The sequence below is a fragment of the Pantherophis guttatus genome, chromosome 4 (genome assembly GCF_059756535.1).
Source record: "Pantherophis guttatus breed Tessera chromosome 4, ASM5975653v1, whole genome shotgun sequence".
Classification (NCBI taxonomy): Eukaryota; Metazoa; Chordata; class Lepidosauria; order Squamata; family Colubridae; genus Pantherophis; species Pantherophis guttatus.
Window position 1 is genome coordinate 89,036,317 of NC_142066.1, and position 18,859 is coordinate 89,055,175.

General features: G+C 44.5%; 1 long non-coding RNA gene across 3 annotated transcripts in view; it reads right to left on the reverse strand.

Moving 5' to 3' along the window:
• The window catches only part of LOC148114220 (uncharacterized), a 79,395-nt gene that overhangs the window by 60,055 nt on the left and 481 nt on the right, over positions 1-18,859 (reverse strand). The gene's annotated exons all lie outside the window — the stretch shown is intronic.

The window sequence follows — 18,859 nt, forward strand, 5'->3', positions numbered from 1 at the left end:
CGTTGTTACAGCTTCAAACCCTCACATCCAACTTCAAACTGTTTACTGTACACCTCACTCCCTTTTTAAGTGGTCCATAAAGGGGGCGTGCATAAATGCACCAGCATGCCTACTGTCCCTGTCTTACTGTCCCCATTTATTTGTATTTACTTCCTTTGTTTATGTTTATGTTCATACCTATATTTATCATCTTGTACATATTTGACAAATAATAAATAAATAAATAATAAATAAATAAATAAATAATAAATAAATAAATAAATAAATAAATAAATAAATAAATAAATAAAATATAAATAAACCAAACTATAATCTGTGGCCAGAAAGTATGACAAGTTTTAGAACAAATGTAATCTTTCTTTTTTGGTTAGAAAGGTCTGACCTCCATGTAAAGCAATGGCTCCAAATGACATGGTAAATTACTCTTTTACTGCCTCTATTCAGATTATAAGCACAAACAGTTAAAAAAAATTCAAAGTGTACTTTTTAAACTGTTGATCAAATATGGAGCAATTTCTAAGAGCAGGAAACAGTGGAGCTAATGGGTAAATGCTGCTGAAGAGCTAAGAGCTTGAGAAAGGAGCTACAAAGTACCCTAATGTGAAGAGAGAAAACATAGAGTCAGGATTTCCTTCAGAATAGCACAGAAGAGACAGGATAGAAAAACAAGAGCTAAACTCTTTCAATTACAGTGGTACCTCGGTACTCAATGTTAATTGTTCTGGGTGGCACTACAAGTACTAAAAACTATGAGTGCCAAACAAACCAGATGATTTACCATGTGACCCTATGTTTTGGCAAGGAAAAACTTTCTGTCTGTCCTTTTTCCTATGTTGGAGACCTTCCCAGCACGGCTGATGTCCTGTCTGCCCTCTGTAGCTGTCTCCCTCTTTCTTTTGCAGCATGTTGAATACCAAAGAAGCAATGAGTACCAGGACAACATTGTCACATTAAAATACATTGAATACTAAATTCAATGAGTTTTGAAGCAGTCAAGTACTGAGGTTAGTGGTGGGATTCAAATAATTTAACAACAGGTTCTGTGGGCGTGGCTGGCTGGGCGTAGCTAGGTGGTCATGTGACTGGGTGGGCGTGGCTGGGTGGTCATGTGACTGGGTGGGCATGGCTGGGTGGTCATGTGACTGGGTGGGCGTCACTTTGACTTTATTATCTCCATCTATATACTATAGATATACTTTCATGGACCATTGAAAGGAGGAAATGGCTCACATGCTTTGCCTAAGAGTGTGATAAGCAACAGGCTTTTAAGGGGTTGCCACAAAGAAGGGTGGGCAATGTATTTTCCAAAGGAGCAGAAGGCAAAACAAGAAGCAATGGATGGAAACTGAACAAAGAGAGAAGCAAGCTAAAACTAAGGAGAAACTTCCTGACAGTGGAACTGTTTGTCTCCAGAAGTTCTGGGTGCTCAATCACAGGACGTTTTTAAGAAAAGACTGGACAGCCATTTCTCTGAAATGGTATAGGGTTCCTCCCTCCCCCCAAGGTCCCTTCTAAGTGTTATACTGTCATTCTGTCACCTTTCCCAGGCCCTCTACTCAGATTTTGGCATCCTCAGTTTTCCTGCCTGAGCAGGGAGTTCGACTATAAGACCTCCAAAGTCCCTTTCAAGTCTGTTATTCTGTTATTCCTGAGCTACATAGCTAAGAGCCTCATTTGGACCTATCTTTTGCTCCCTTTGGATTAATGAGATAAAGAACTGCCTCTAGACATTCATTTTAATAAGATTTTTAGAAACCTGCAGTTGAAAGTTCTTCATGTCTCCTTACCCTGAAGACCCAATTTCATTTGGAATTTATTCCCAAACTGATTGCCCTTTTGGCATTTCTCTTGATCTAAAATGCACCCCCAAGAAGCCACATCTCCCTCCCTCTTTCTCTCTCCCCACCTTCTCTCTCTCACACACACACACTCAATTTAAGCAAACTCCCTTGTCTTAGAGACATTACAATCATAGGCTAGAAGAAGGTACCTTGGAGGTCTTATAGTTCAACTTTCTGCTCAAGGCAGAAGACTTCATATATACTTGCGGGTTTGCAGACATCCTAGCTTTGGCTGCAAAAACTGCAGGTAGCCTTCCCAGCCACACACTTCCTCATCCCACCCACCCATGCAAGGCAGGAGGCCCAAGAGAAAGCGCCTGGTCTGGGCACACAGCCTGGGGAACAAAGCATGACTTGATGAATTGATCCATCCTGAAGGCAAGCTCCAGAGCTGCAGCTGCAGCAGAAGGAAGAAAGCAAGCTCCAGAGCAGTGATAGTGGTGAAAGGTGAACTCCAGAGTGATGGCAGCAGCAGTTGAAGGCAGAAGGCGAGCTCCAGAGTGGCAGTGGCAGCAGAAGATGGTGGCGGAAGGCAAGAACTAGAGTGGTGGCAGTGGTCGAGCTCCAGGAAGGAGGGCAGATTTCCCATGGCTGCACATGCACACCGCACTGGAGCAGCAGTCTCTGCCCCAGCACAGTGTCTCCCCTGAGGGCTGCCCACCCACCCACTGACCGGGCTGGCCTGGGAGTGGCACAGGCTAGATGCAGGACCCAAGGCAGAGGGGAAGGCAAGCAGGTGGCAGTCACCTGCAGCCCTGTGGAAGCTGAGCATGCCAGGCCCAAAAGGCAAGTGAGCTTCACCAGGTTCCCCCGAGGCAGTTCTTTGGCTGAGCACAGTGGGTCTCCCTGCCCCACCGCCAGCATTGGCCTTACCTTCTAGATCTTCCACATGTCTCTGCCAGCCTGAATACCATGCCCTTTGGATCCAAATGGGGCTAGCACATGGCTGCCTGTGAAGGTAAGGTTGATGGCGGGCAGCCCTTGGGGGAGATGCCACTGTGGGGCCGAGACTGCTGCTCTGCTGCAGTGTGTGCATGCAGCTGTGGGATATCTGCCCAACCTCCTGCCACCTTTGGGTGTTGGCCCCATTGTGATCTGAAGGGCAGGGCACTAGTGTCAGTGGAAGCATGTGGGAAGTCTGCAGCTCCTTGAGGCCTTCGGAACAGATCAGATTGTCCAAGGCTTTGCTCCCCAGGAAGGGTTCCATTGTGGAGAGCTGTTCTCAAGGCTTCTTGGGCCTCGAGAAGTGGTAAGAGGCTGAGGAAGAGGAAAGGACTGAGGTGGAGAGAAGCGATTGGAGACAGAAAGTGAGACAAATGGGAGGCTTTGGAGATGACCACCCTTCCCAGCCCGGCTTCCCTGAGGGGGCGCCCAGCCACACTTACCTCTGCCTTGAGGCGTCTGCTGCTGGAGCAGGTGGGAGCAGGCCAAGGCAGATGGGTGAGTCTGTCTAGGTGAGCAAGGAGGAATGGAGATCGGCAAAGGAAGGCAGAGGCAGAGAGCTGGGCCGTGGCCACCACATGGTAGGCCATGGTGAAAGGCAGGCAAGCTGGCTGGGCCACGTGGGAGGCAGCTAGGCCGGGATTCAAGGCTTGATTGCAGGCTTACTCAGGCAGATCACAGCCACTCAGCTGGGCTGCAGGGAGAGCACTGCATGGGATGAAGCCATGGCAGCGAAGGCAGGCAAGCTGGCTGGCCCGTAGAGACCATGTGATTGAGGAAAGCGAGGGAGCCAGACAGAGAGCAGCAGCAGCTATGCTGGGTGAGCGGGCAAGATAAGGAGTGACTGGGGCATGGTGGGCGGGGATGGGCCAGCACAGAATTTTAACAACCGGTTTGCTCGAACTGGTCTGAATCGGCTGAATCCCACCACTGACTGAGGTACAACTGTAAATGCATTAAACCAGGCACAGTCTGGCCTATTTCAAGGCTTTACATTTTGTGAATGCACCCTCCAAATGGTGTCCAATTCAAAAAAAATTGGAGTTCTGGTTTCAGCAGAAACAATTGAAACCGAGGTTTGCTGCTGACCTAGTAACTCTGATTTCAAGCTTTCATCAAAGCACATCAACTCAGTCTACCTTTCCCATGAACAATATTTGAAGGTAAGATGTTAAGAAAAAAAATACCATTTCCAGGGAAGCACATTAATCCTTCCTGAGGACATACAAAAGAGGGCACACAATCAGGTGGTCAAAAACTTTGGGCTATCTTTGTATGAGGCAAGGGAAGCCTATTTGGATTTGCTCACAGAAGTTATTCATCCATTCTCACTTATTATGTGGAAAACAAGGAAAGGGTCTTGAAGGATAAGGAGGGAGAATTGCTACCAAGGGAACATCAGGAAAAAAAAAAAAACCTTGTGCCCTAGCCAAGAAAATAACTTAAAAAGCAACTCAGAAAAGTCCCTTCCTAGCTGACATAAAGCTAAAGAGAGGGAGAGGGAAGCACACATTGCAACATTCTGTTACCACAGGTATTTCAATAAAAGTAGTCATAAACTAACTAGTGTTGGTTTCTTAGTTTGGTTTACTTTTTTGGATTGACATATTATCTCTTTCTTCCTCCTCCTGATTCATAAATATAAAGAAGTATGAAACATATTATAATCTTCCCCTATTTTCTCTTTTTTCCCATTTTTCTTTCTTTCTTTTTCTTCTCTGCTAATTGTTGCCTTTCCTCTTCACTGCATTTCCAATTACAATTACAACCTGAAAAAAAATTCCCCATTAGCAGTAATTCAAATACACCTATCCCTGCTCCCACAAGTCTAATTGCCACCCTGGCAGCACCCCACAGGGATCCCTTCTCAGCAATAATTCTCCCCCCCCCAAATGAGTATCCCTATGCTGTAATTAGATCTTTAAAAGAAAAGCTTCTCTTTACTTGAACTTAGCCTGTTTTGAATCCTTAAGCTCAATTGCTGTAGATTGGGGATGGGGCAGGGGGCGGGGGGGAAATCAAATACAAAAGTGTTGTGTGACAAAAACAGATCATAGAGATTGTTAATTCTTGTTGCTTAAGTGGCTTAGTCCAAAAGATCATTGTATTAATTTTTCAAATTTTTATTTATACATTTTTTCTTTAAATACACATAGGTGCTTGGAGAACAGTGTATTGTCTGAGTCACTTTAGATTTACAAAATATTAATAATAATTCCAAGATTAGTAATATTAATTAAAATAATAATAGTAATAATAATGATCGGTTTACTTTATACACAATACTAATAACAATAATAATATTATTCAAGTATATCTGATAATAATCTTTCAGCTTCTAACATTTGCATCTACGTGGTAATTATAATATATTATATAGCGATATATGTAGTAATATTTTCCACATTTCTAACTTTACCTCTATTTTCTAACTCTTAATCAAACAAGTCTTATATTAAGAAGTATTCTATATCTATCCATCATCTCTTGCCCTTTTTAGTATTTCAATTCTTGTTACTTTTTAAATTTAATTTAATTTAATTTAATATTTAAATTTCTATACTGCCCTTCTCCCGAAGGACTCAGGACAGTCAACAGCCAGAAGTAAAAAAACATCAAATACAAAATATAAAAACAATTTAAAAATGAATTAAACAATTTGGCCCAATGGAAAGTATGTCAGTCTGGAATTGTCCGTATCTCCGGGGGGAGCGCGTTCCAGAGGGCAGGTGCTCCCATAAAGAAAGCTCTCCCCCTGGGGGCCACCAATCGGCATTGTTTGGCCAATGGCACCCGGAGGAGCCCCTCTCTGTGGGAGCGTATTGGCCAATGGGAGGCTCTCGGTGGCAGAAGGCGGTCCCATAAATATCCCGGCCCTAAGCCATGGAGCGCTCTAAAGGTGGTCACCAACACCTTGAATCACACCTTGAGGACTACCAGGAGCCAGTGCAGCTCACGCAGGAGAGGTGTTACATGAGAGTGCCATGACCCTCCCATAATCACCCACGCAGCTACATTCTGGACCAGTTTGAGCCTCCGGGTGCTCTTCAAGGGGAGCCCCATGTAGAGAGCATTGCAGTAGTCCAGGCGGGAAGTGATGAGGGCATGAGTGACCGTGCGTAAGGAGTCCTGATCCAGAAAGGGACGCAACTGGCGATTCAGGTGAACCTGATAAAAAGCCCCCCTGGCCATGGCCGTCACATGCTGTTCTAAAGACAGCTGTGCATCCAGGAGGACACCCAAGTTGCGAGCCCTCTCTGTGGGGGCCAATGACTCGCCCCCAATAGTCAGAGATGGCACCAACTGACTATATTGGGATGCCGGAAGCCACAGCCACTCGGTCTTGGATGGGTTGAGCTTGAGCCTGTTTCTCCCCATCCAGATCCGTACAGCCTCCAGACACCAGGACATCACGTCAAGGGCATCATTGGGGTGGTCCAGGGTGGAGATGTACAGTTGAGTGTCATCAGCATACCAATGGTACTTCACCCCGAAACCAGTGGCTTCACATAAATGTTGAACAGAAGGGGCACCCCACATACAAGGCGCCTCGGGGTCGACCTCTGGCCCCGTCAACACAAACTGAGACCGGTCAGAGAGGAAGGAGGAGAACCACCACAACACGGTGCCCCCCACCCCTAACTCTTCCAACCGGTGCAGCATGATACCATGGTTGATGGTATCAAAAGCCGCTGAGAGGTCTTACAGGACCAGGACAGAGGAACAGCCCCTGTCCCGAGCCCTCCAGAGATCATCAACCAATGCGACCAATGCCGTTTCCGTGCTGTGCCTAGGCCTGAAGCCCGACTGGAACGGATCGAGATAGACCGCTTCATCCAGGTACTGGGGGAACTGTCGCGCCACCACACTCTCAACAACCTTCGCCACAAAGTGAAGGTTGGAGACTGGACGATAATTTGCTAAAACAGCCAGGTCTAAGGAGGGCTTCTTGAGGAGAGGCCTCACCACCGCCTCTTTCAAGGCGGCAGGAAAGTAGCCCTCTCTCAAAGAAGCATTAACAACCCCCTGGAGCCAGCCTCCTGTAACCTTCCAAGAAGTCAGCACCAACAGGAGGGACACGGGTCCAACAAACATGTGGCTGCACTAAGTCTACCCAGAATCCTGTCCACGTCTTCAGGGGTCACTGGGTCAAACTCCCCCCAGATAATGCTCTCAAGACCTGTCTCCGTCACCCCACCTGTATCTACCCAGTCAGAGTCCAGGCCTTCCTGAATTTGAGCGACATTGTCATGCAGATACTGCACAAAATCCTCAGCCCTGCCCTCCAAGGGGTCCTCCCATGCTCCCGGATGGAGCAGGGAACAGGTCACCCTGAACAGGGCGGCTGGGTGTTTATCTGCAGATGCAATAAGAACGGAAAAATAATTAAACTTTGCCATTTTTATCGCCACTAGGTAGATCTTAATATGAGACCTTACCAGTGTTCGGTCGGATTCGGAAAGGCTAGCCCTCCAACTGCTCTCTAGGCATCTTTTCCGGCGCTTCATCTCCCTCAGCTCCTTGGAGAACTAGGGAGCTAAGTGAGATCGGTGGCAGGTCAGAGGCCATAAAGACATGACACGGTCCAAAGCTCCAGCGGCCACCCTATCCCAGGAGTATGGGAGAGTTTTGACCACTCTCCCGTACTCCTCCCTTGGGATCTTACATTTCCTTACATCACTCTTATTTAAACTAAGTATTTTGTCTGCCTCTATATCTACCTCTCACTGTCGAATCTCCAGCATATCCATCAATAACTCTTCCATCACTCCCACTTTCTCTTTGGCCTCTTATATATCCCCATTTTAAAGCATAAACTGCCTGCTTCATTTCAGAAATTTTTACTGTCTCTTTCTCATCTTTATCTATTTGTGTCATTTGTTGATTTGTCTTCTCTATTTCTTCCTCTACTCTTTCTACTTTCTTCTCTATTTCCTGGATATCTTATTTATTTTTATTTATTATTCGTTATTTATTTTTCATTGTCTTTTGCAGAAGGTTTCCTGATCTCACATCTGTATCATGTTTCTTCATCTTCCTTTGGTTCCTTGTCATAGCTTCCTGAATACATTGAAACACCAGTAAGTAGTACTTCTTTTTGGAATGCATTTATTTCCCCCTGTTGTGCCATTTTACTTTAATTTAATGGGCTAAAAGATCCCAACATAAAATTATCTGCTACAATGTTCTACCAACCAATGAATACTTCAGCTTCAACCAAAACAATACAAGAGCACACAATAGATACAAACTCATGGTAAACTGATCCAAACTAGACTGCAGAAAATACGACTTCAGTAACAGAGTTGTCAATGCCTAGAATGCATTACCTGACTTTGTGGTTTCTTCCCCAAATCCCCAAAACTTTAACCTTAGACTGTCTACTATAGACCTCACCCCATTCCTAAGAGGTCTGTAAAAGGCATGCATAAGCACACCAGCGTGCCTATCATCCCTATCCTAATGTTTTATTTTATTTGTATCCTTTTCACATATTTATAATTAGGTTTACACTTGTATCTGTCATAAAATACATGCTTGACAAAATACATAAATACATAAATACATAAATACATAAATACATAAATACATAAATACATAAATACATAAATACATAAATACATACAATGTCCATCACACCAAAAGGCCAATATCAGAAAAAATTACTCAGTCCCAGAACTATTCCTCAAAGAGCACAATATTTATAGTCCTCAGCATCTGCCAATTTGCTCCCACTAAATTATCCAAGTTTATAGGTCTTGTTTAACTTTTTGTCAACTCGCGAACCCTGACACTTTTCTTCTTTTGCCTTATTGAACAATGTTCTATTGTGCAACATTTATAACCCAGAATGGCCCACCAGGTTCCATCATATCTCATTAATCCATATAGACAAATGTTTAGTTTCAAGGGCAATTCCTGTTGTTTATAATCTTCAAAGGGCTCACCAGTTACTCCCAACCAGCCAAAAAGCAAGTAGATACAAAACAAAAAGCCTTCCAGGTGTTGTTTGCACTCTATTTTCCTTTTTCTTATCAATCCTGCGTTTCAATGTCTTTTCCAGTATAGTATAAACTTTTTCTTTTTTCTACCAGTAGATGGCACCTTAGCCCAAGGTTCCAGCATTAAAACTAAACAGCAAATCTCACAGCTGAGTGCCAAATAATCACAAAACCATTTTTCTTTATATATTCTCTTCCAATAGTCAGACCATATTGTCAATGAATTAAAATCACTTTTCACAATACTAAAAGTTCCCGTCCAATTTTTCTGTATTTTAGAACTTCATAGTCTCCCATTAAAATTTCCTTTCTATTTCGGGTAATAATCTCTCTCTATGTATTAGCTCACCACTTTCTCAATGCTTTAGAGAATCTTTCTTTCAAAATTTCTTCCATTTGGGTTTAAGTCTTTAGTATAGAAGATGAAAATCACCTCACCCAGTTCCAATCAACTGTTCAAAAACAGCTCCAACTCATGTCTTTCTTCAGTTGCCCCAGCTTCAGTTGGCCATAATGGCCGTCTCTCTTCTTCATTAGTTGGGAGGGTGGCTTGGATCGAGTGTGAGAGCTGCCGTTCTCCCACGATCAACAAGAAGCCCCTCCGTTCTTCATTACCCCTCCAGGGTGACGTTAGCCCTTTAGGGTCTCCAATGATGAAGAATCGGCCTGGATTCATGGAGCCCCACTATCCATCGACCATCTGGCCGTGATGCCAAACCAGAAGTCCTATTGTATTAATTTTCTTCCAAAAAGAATGGATGCAGCAGATTGAAACAGTTAGATGTGTGCTCAAACACAGATGGAATTATTGTGTGAAGAAGAAAAATTCTGGCTTTGGAGGATATGTTCTTCTTGCTTTCTATCATAGCAGGGAAAAGTTTCAATTATGTGATTCCTATCAGAATAGCGGAGCAGTCACTAGAAAAACCAAACCTAGCCGTTTGCCATGCAGCTACTGAACTGCAGGTTACCTCTTCCACATAATGTTGGTGCATTTGCTCTGGCATCGGATAAAACAAAGTTAAGAAACTTTTTACAAGACAAGCTTTAAGAAGCTTGTCTTATAAAAAACTTATTACAAATGAGGCATATTATGCCTTTGACCATCTGGAAATCCAGTCTTGTTAATAACAAATTTGAAACAAATGTTAGGATTGGACTATGAGGAGGAATAAATATGAATGGGATTTAATGGGAAAGTGACTATATCCTGGGCAATCTACAGTTCATGAAGGAACAAGGGAGGAGAAGGCAAGCATACAGCAATCTTCACCATATTCCCAATGATCCAAACAAGTTGACTAATCCTCAGAGATGAATCACTGTGGAGGAAAGAGAAGACAAATGTGTCAATCCAAATGCCCTCATTACAGAGGAGAGCAAAATTAATTAATCACTTTGCTGCCAGCACTATGCCACCAACCTGTGGAAACCGCTTGATGAAGATCTGGGTCACATTCTTTGACCTTTATATAGCTCCTGTACATTCTGCCATCTGCATGCTTAATTTGTGATGGCAGTTACTGGAGACATAATTTTCTATGCAATTTATGTAGACGGATACATGCAAAAAGGTTTCTAGGTATTTAAGACCTATGGCATGTGAAGAAATGAACATCTTCTTGGCCACACTTTGACGTACCAGTATTTACATACTCATATTTTGTTAAGATGTAAGAATATTTCTATTCACATGACTAAATATTACTTCAACAAAAGTAATTGACTGTGTAAGTAACTTACACAGATTAGTAGTTAGGGCCATAGAAAAACAACATTTAAACAACATATAGATAATACTTTAAGTGCATATTATAATTATTACAAGCAGAAAAACAAATATGTTCTTTTGAATCCCATGGTAGGACTTACTGTCACAATTACTTCCTTTCATGTATTCCTTGCACCCTAATTTATGTGAACAATGTTATTTTTTTCTTCTGATTTCTCTCTCTTTTTCTTCATTGGCTTGTCTTACACAATATCCCATCCCCAATGTTGGGGTTTAGCTCAGCATGTGAATTACAGCTATTATCCATTGACCAAGTTTTTAGACCTTAATAAATTTCATTAACTCAGCTGATTGTGGAATATTCAATAAACCACAGTTATGCTATTACAATTGTGATATACAAACCCAATTGCTATGTCATGTTCTGTCATATACCATGCATGTCATTAAATCTGGATAATTGGACACCTAATATGTTTCTCTAGTACAGGGGTCCTCAAACTTTTTAAAACAGGGGGATGTGAATTCATGGTCCCTCAGACTGCTGGGGGGGGCTGAACTATAGTTTGATCTGCCTAATGACCAGCTGGGTGGCCATGGCTAGGTGGTCATGTGACTGGGTGGGTGTAACTAGGTGGTCATGTGACTGGATGGGTGTGGTCAATTTAGCAGTCCATTTTGCCTTTCTCCTTCCTAAGCTGTATTTGCTCAACCTAAGGCAGGGGTGTCAAAATCAATTTTATTGAGGGCCAGTTCAGCATTGTGGCTGTCCTCTGCAGGGGGAGGGGCATCACCAGTGGGGTCATGATTGATTGGGTGCGGCCAGGGGCATAGCCCACTTGACATCATTCATGTAGGTGGTGCTTGTGGGTTTGGGGAGGATTGGGGAGGGAATCCAGGGATCTCCAGTGGGTGGGCAGGAGGCTCATCCTGCAGGATGAGGTGAGGTGAGGTGAGGCAGGGAGCAGGGCAGCTACAGCCAGAAACCCATCGTCCACTGTGCGCTCGCTGCCCTTTGTGTGCAGGGAGAATAGTTTCCAGCTGTAGACACAGCCTGCCATCCCCTCAGTTGGCACATGCTACAGTTCTGGAACCTGTTGCCAGCACTGGGCTGGCTGTCCAAGCAGCAAGGGGAGGCGGGAGGAAGGAATGTAATGCAGACTGCTAGATGCGCTTATTCCATCCCACTGTCTGTTTTGGATTGCGGTTGGAGAGCAGGTCGCTGCTGGTCATCTTCTCAGCCCCCTAGCAGGTCTTGCCCTTGGCCTATGCATGGAGCATGTTTCTCTCAGGCACCTTATTGCAGTGACAGGTGCACGAGAGGGGTGCATTTCCAGCAGACCCTGCAGGAAGTAGCGGAGGGTATAATATTTCTCTGTCCACTACCAGACCCAACATGCAGCACCCGGCCAGCCTTCCCTGAAGCATGGGGGGGAGGGTAAGAAGTGGTGCCCATCCCAAGGCTGGAGGAAGAGGGCCTTTGAGCCCCAGTTTGGGCAGCATCCTGCTGATTCCCCCGCTCTGTACCAGACACATGGGATGGAGCAGGCATGTCTGGTGGTTCACATCACATGACAAAAAGGGTGGTGAATGAATGGTGGCCGATGAGTTTCTGTCTGTAGCTGCCCTTCTCCCTGCTTCACCTTACCTCATCCTGCAGGACAAGCTTCCTGCCCACCACCCCACCCACCAGAGACCCCTGGATTCCCTCCCCAACCCTGCCCAAACCTACAAGCACCACCTACATGAGTGATGTCAAGTGGGTCATGCCCCCTGGCCACACTCAATCAGTTGTGACCACCCGGTGATGCCCCGCAGAGGACAGCCAAAATGCTGAACTGGTCCTCAATAAAATTGAGTTTGACACCCCTGCCATCTCACTCGCTCGTGCAGAGGGAAGCCTACCCCCAAGCTGCACCTTCCTGGAATGCCGGCAGAGTGGGGGATTTGGCTGCAATGCTCAGCTCGGAAAGGAGATGCAGCGGGGGGGGGGTGTCTGCCTTTAGTTCAGGGAAGGGACTGCAGTCTCAGAGGCTCTGTCTGAAGGAGCTGCGTCTATTGGGCAGTGCCCCAAAAGCGCTCTGGAGATGCTACCTCACAGAGCAGGGCAGGGCTTGGTTCTCCCTGCTGAGCAGCCCCCGTGAAGGAGGCATGTCATCAAAGGTCTCTACCCCTGGCAGCTCCTGGGTAGCAACTCTGCCACTGCTTGGCAGACCCACCCAGCCCAAAGAAGCAGCCAGCTAGAAAGGCACGTTCCTCTCATACACCTGATGCACCTCCGAGACTGCCAGCAGCTTGCACAGGTCCATTAGGCTACTGCTTTCACTGCATGGAGCACCAGGCCTCCCAGCCCAAAGGAGGCAAAGGGGCCAGCTAGAAAGGCCAAGTAGAGGTGGTAAAACATGCCCAGGCCCAGCAGACAAAAAATGACCACTGTGAGGGGGGGGAGATGCATGCAATCCCAGCTGGGCTTGGGCAGCCATAGCACCAATGGGGATTGAGCTTTCCTCAGACTGGTGCTCCAGGCACTGATGGCAGCGGCGGCTTAATGGACCTGTGCGAGCTCCACAATGCTTTCGGGACACTACCCAAGTGACACAGCTCCTCCTGTGGTCCCTTCCGTGGACTGAAGGCAGCCTTCTGCCTTGCAACCCGCCCCCCTCGCCCTCTGTTCCAAGCTTGTGCGCCTGTTGGCAAAATGGGACTGGCAAGAGGCTAGCAAGCTAGGGAGGCACCCCCCTTCTGGAGCCCGCCTATCAAGCAAATGGCACAGCAGCAGCGGGAGAAGACACAGTAAACCCTCCCCTCCTGGCAGCATGCACACTGGTGCCCATTCCTAATGAGCCCTGAGTCCCGCAACTGGAAAGCAAAATTTCCTCCCTTGGGGTGAAGTTAGATGGGGATCCAGAGCAATTAGGATTCTTTGTGCACACGTGCTCACCTACATGCATGAGTACGGGTGTGATTTCCAAACCCAAGGATCTCGACTGCGAGTTATGACCCTAGCCCTAGAGGGTGCCACTGCCAGATGGATGGTGACCCTGCATAACACCAATGCACCAGAACTGCGGGATTTCGACCATTTCATGATAGCCCTGCAACGACGGTTTGAGGACCCCCTTGCAGATCACAAAGCACGCAACCTCATTAAGGTGGTTAGGTAGGGGCGACGGCCAGTAGCAGAGTATACTGAAGAATTCCAGGACCTTGCCTGTCATGTGACCTGGCCAGAGGATATTTTGGTGAGCTGTTTCAAGGATGGGCTGAGTGATGATCTATACAATGCCTGCGTGGCCCAAGGCACACCAAATCACCTACATGAGTGGTACATCACCGCTGAAGAAGCCGAAATCGATATGGCCAGAAACCAATACCGAGCGGGGTGAGTATGGAAGAAATCCCCACCCCAATGGAAGCAAGAGCCCCTCAAACCACAAACCACATTTTCGCTGAAATCCTCAGTCTGTTTCAAGTGTGGGAAAAAGGGGTACTGAGCTGCAGAGTGTCATTCGCAAACATCCGCCCAGAACCACCCACCGGGGCGGGGGACTTGCAAAACCTGGCCAGCACAGGAAAAAGACTGCCCCGAGGAGCAGGGAGATTGTAGAATTTCCATCCCCACCCTCTTTGGGGAGGAAACCCTGGCATCTCAGCAGGAGGAATCACACTCATTCGGAAGCTAACCAGAAGATGAACCACTGGTAAGCAAATCAATTAAACCGCTTACCCTCCCCTTACCTTAAGACTATTTATCCCAAACCGGGACAGGGAGATAAATATCTCCACTCTAGTGGATTCAGGGTGCATCCGTTGTTTGATCAGCCCAACCCTAGTAGGGAAATTGGAGATTAACGTAAGAAAGCTGAAAAACCCCATCACTTTCTGCCAACAAGATGGGTCAATAACAGGGGGAGAGCCAGCTTCTTTTGCTACCAAGCCTTTATATATAGACATTGGAATACACGAGGAAATACTTACATTTATGGTGGCATCTGGCATGGAATGGCCATTATTCTTGGGCCTTGCATGGCTGAAAAAATGGAACCCCAAAATCAATTGGAAGCAAGGCATCATAAAATTTCAGATGCATGTAATTTTTGCCGAGAGTCCACATAAAGAAACTGAGGGGGCAGAGAACCGAGAAACAGTCATGTCTGATCACGCCATGCCAACTGAGGGCATACCCATAGAATACAAGGATTTGGCTGAAGTTTTTAGCGAAAAAGCCTCAGACAAACTCTCTCCCCACCGCGCCACTGACTGTATGATAGAAATCTTACCTGGCACTAAACTCCCTAAACCCAAGATGTACGGCATGTCCCCGAGGGAGTTGGAAGAGATGAGCACATTTATTGAGAAAAACCTAGCAAGGGGTTTCATTAAGCCAGCCCGACCAAAAATCACAGCTCCAGTGTTATTTAGAGAGAAAAAAAGATGGCTCAAAACATCTTGTGTTGATTTTAGAAATTTGAATACGATCAGTGTGGAGAACATGTACCCCCTCCCCCTTATGAAAGATATGCTAGCACTCGCTAAAGGAATTTTTTTTTCAAAGCTGGACTTAAGGGAGGCTTACTACCATGTCAGTATTAAGGAGGGGGATGAGTGGAAAATTGCATTTAACATCTCTCTCGGGTGCTACCAATTCAAGGTGCTCCCATTACAAGGAGTCCCCGCAGTGTTTATGCAATTAATAAATAAAGTGCTACATCAGCATTTGTATAAGAGGGACCTGGTCTACTTGGACAACATTTTTATATATATCAAGACCAAAACAGAACATGTAAAACTAGTCAGGGCTGTTTTAAACAAACTCCACTCTGCCAAATTTTATGCTAAACTTTCTAAATGTGAATTCCACCAAGAGAAGATTGACTATTTGGGGTACCACATTTTGCACCAGGACATAGAAATGGACTATGGAATGACAAGCGGCATTTGAAAAACTTAAACGGCTGTTCTCAGCAGAACCAATTCTGAAACACCAAGACATGGAGAAACCATTTGTCATACAAGCAGATGCCAATGATGTGGCAATAGGAGCAGTCCTGCTTCAGAAAAATGAGCAAGACCAGCTACAACCATGCACTTACACATCCAAAAAGTTGAATGAGATTGAGCAAAGGTGGCCATTTTGGGAGAAAGAGGCTTATGCAGTTCGTTGGGCACTGTTAACCTGGAGGCATTTCCTAGAAGGGAGTAAGACCCCTTTTGAAGTCTGGACTGTCATAAAAATTTAGAAGCCCTAAAGACCCCAAGGAAACTCTTCTCAAAACAAGTACAATGGGCTCAGTACTTTAAACAGTTTGATTTTAATCTAAAATGCCTCCCTGGGGGAAAAAACGTTCTGGCAGATGCGCTATCCAGAAAACTGCAATACAATTGTGCGAAATCAGACTTAATCAAACCCATAGTATAAAACAATCAACTAGCCGCTAAAGTAGTCACCAGATCCCAGGCAAAACGAGAAACATTGATGGACAATGACACTACCCAAACTTTTTTTTTTTATTGCAAAAGTTTTACAATTACATTTTCACCCCTTTTTTCACCCCCCCTCCCCAAACTTCCCATCCTCCCTAACCCTCCCTAACCCTCCCCCCCCAGACTTCCCTATTATGTACTCATAACTAATGACACTGATATATAAGCTTGAACCCATCCCTCCCCCTGTATAATTTTTCCTCTTTGTCTCTTTACATTAAAATATTTCTAATACATTATTTTCAAATAAAAGCTATTTGATACTTTCTAGTTTGGTATTTGTTCTGAACATATTCTATCCACCTTTTCCATTCCCATTCATAAGTCTCTTGTGAACAGTCTTTTAAATATGCTGAAATCTTCGCCATCTCTGCAAAACTAGCCATCTTCAAAGTCCATTCCTCGATAGTGGGCAAAGCTTCATTCTTCCAGTATTTACCTATCAACAATCTTGCTGCTGTTATCATATACAATATCAGTTTTGTTTCACCCCGTGTAAAACCCTTAACTATGCCCAATAAAAACAACTGTGGAGAAAATTGAATTTTTTTCCTCAAAACATTCTGCATGACCCACCAAATTTTTATCCAAAAAGCCTACCCAAACTTTTAAACAAGCATTGGCCACCGATGGATGAACCACAAATCCAGCTGTCTAATGAAAGAGGACTTGGCTTGGGTGGGAGGAAAGTTGTATGTTCTAGCCAGCCAAAGACTATGCTTAATGGCAAGATGCCATGACTCCAAATTAGCTGGACATTTTGGTTTTGTGAAAACTTTACACCTAATTAAAAGACAATTTTGGTGGCCATCACTAAAAAAGGATATAGAAAGCTATGTAGCTGGCTGCCCCATTTGTACAGCAGCAAAAAGACGTCAGGGGAAAACCTCAGGTCTCTTGCAGAAAGTAGCTGAGCCTTCAGTGCCATGGAGAGAGATTGCTATGGATTTCATTGTAGAATTGCCAGACAGTGCAGGAAATAGTTATTCGGGTCATGACAGACCTGTTTTCAAAACAGGCACATTTTATACCTTGCCAAAAGATCCCAACTGCTAAAAGCTTAGTCAAATTATTCCTAATACCCCATTTATTGCCCCATTTATCGACTTCATGGAGCTCCACAAAGGATCATCTCCGACAGAGGGGTTCAATTCACCTCCAAATTTTGGAGGGCATTTTTGGACTTACTTGGTACTGGCCAGGGGTTGAGCTTGTCACATCATGCGTGTACTAATGGGAATTCTGAGAAATTGAACTCGGTGCTAGAACAATATTTAAGATGTTTTATTAATTTTCAACAGGATAACTGGACCAAACTTTTACCTTTTGCTGAAGTTGCATTTAATAATTCTGTACACTCAAGCACTGTTTTACCCCTTTTAGAGTAGCAACAGGCCAGGATTTCAGCCCTATGCCTGAACTACCCACAGAAGAACCCACCATCCCCTCACTTAAGGAGTGGGTGGATAATTTGCTAAACACATGGCCAGTGGTTAGATTAGCCTTAAAGGAAACTAGAAAGGCTTTTAAAATCCAAGCTGGCAAGAAAAGGATGGAACCCAAACCTTTCCATGTTGGAGACAGAGTATACTTAACTACAAAATTCCTGAAATCATTACAGCCATCAAAGAAAGTAGGGCCAAATTTCACTGGACCTTTCCCTATCACTAGAGTCATCAATCCAGTAGCTGTTGAACTACTCCTTCCAAAGACACTCAGGCAAGTCCACCCAGTATTCCACATTAGTTTTTTTTTTTTTTTTTAATTTGATTTATATGCCGCCTTTCTCCGGAGACTCAGGGCAGCTTACAATGCGTTAAGCAATAGCCTTCATTCTTTTGTATGTTTTATACAAAGTCAGCTTATTGCCCCCACAAACTGGGTCCTCATTTCACCTACCTTAGAAAGGATGGAAGGCTGAGTCAACCTTGAGCCTTGGAGAGATTCGAACCAGCAGAAATTGCAGGCAGCTGTGTTAATTACAGGGTGCACTAAACCCCTGTACTATCAAGGCTCTTACTCAAGCGAGAAGTAATCTCATCCCTCAGATCACCTGCATCTACACCACCTGTTCCCATCATGATTGAAGGTGAACAACATTTTGAAATCAAGGAAATCCTTGGCTCTAGGATCTACAGAGGGAAAATCCAATACTTAGTTGCTTGGAAACATTTACCCTCAGCCCACAACGAATGAGTGGCTAAACACCATTTAGGGCTCCAACCTTACTGAGAAAACTTCACTCCCAATACCCTAACAAACCTTGTTAATATACTATCATGAAATTTTTGTTTATATTTTTTCACAGATGGACCCTTTCGTTTTCTAAAGAGGATAGTGTTGAAGATATGAGAATCTCAATATTAAAAGAGCAGGGAAATTCCTCTAAAAGAAAATAAGCAGAAACTCAGGCAGAATTTCAGCCCCCACCTTTATCAATGGGCCATTAAGAAGTTGAAGCCACCTTATTTTCCACAACAAAGGAAGAAAAAATTACAGGGGCCTGCAACATCCAAACAGATGTGGGACACAGGAAAGAAAAACGAACACCCAAAAAGGAAAAGAAATCAAGCCAAAGTAATTTAAACACATCAGAAAAAGAGATATTCACTAAAACACAGAAATAGCAAAATGAATAATTATAGGGAATGAACAACTACAAAGGGCTAGGAATAACCGAGAGTGGACTATAAAACAATTACTTATTTGCCAGATCCAGGACGGAAGAACCTAATCACAAACAAAAACAGGACTTAAACACCATGAAACAATCACACACACAAATCAGAACCTAATCACAAACAAAAACAGGATTTAAACACCATAAAACAATCACACACACAAATCAAAAGAATTTC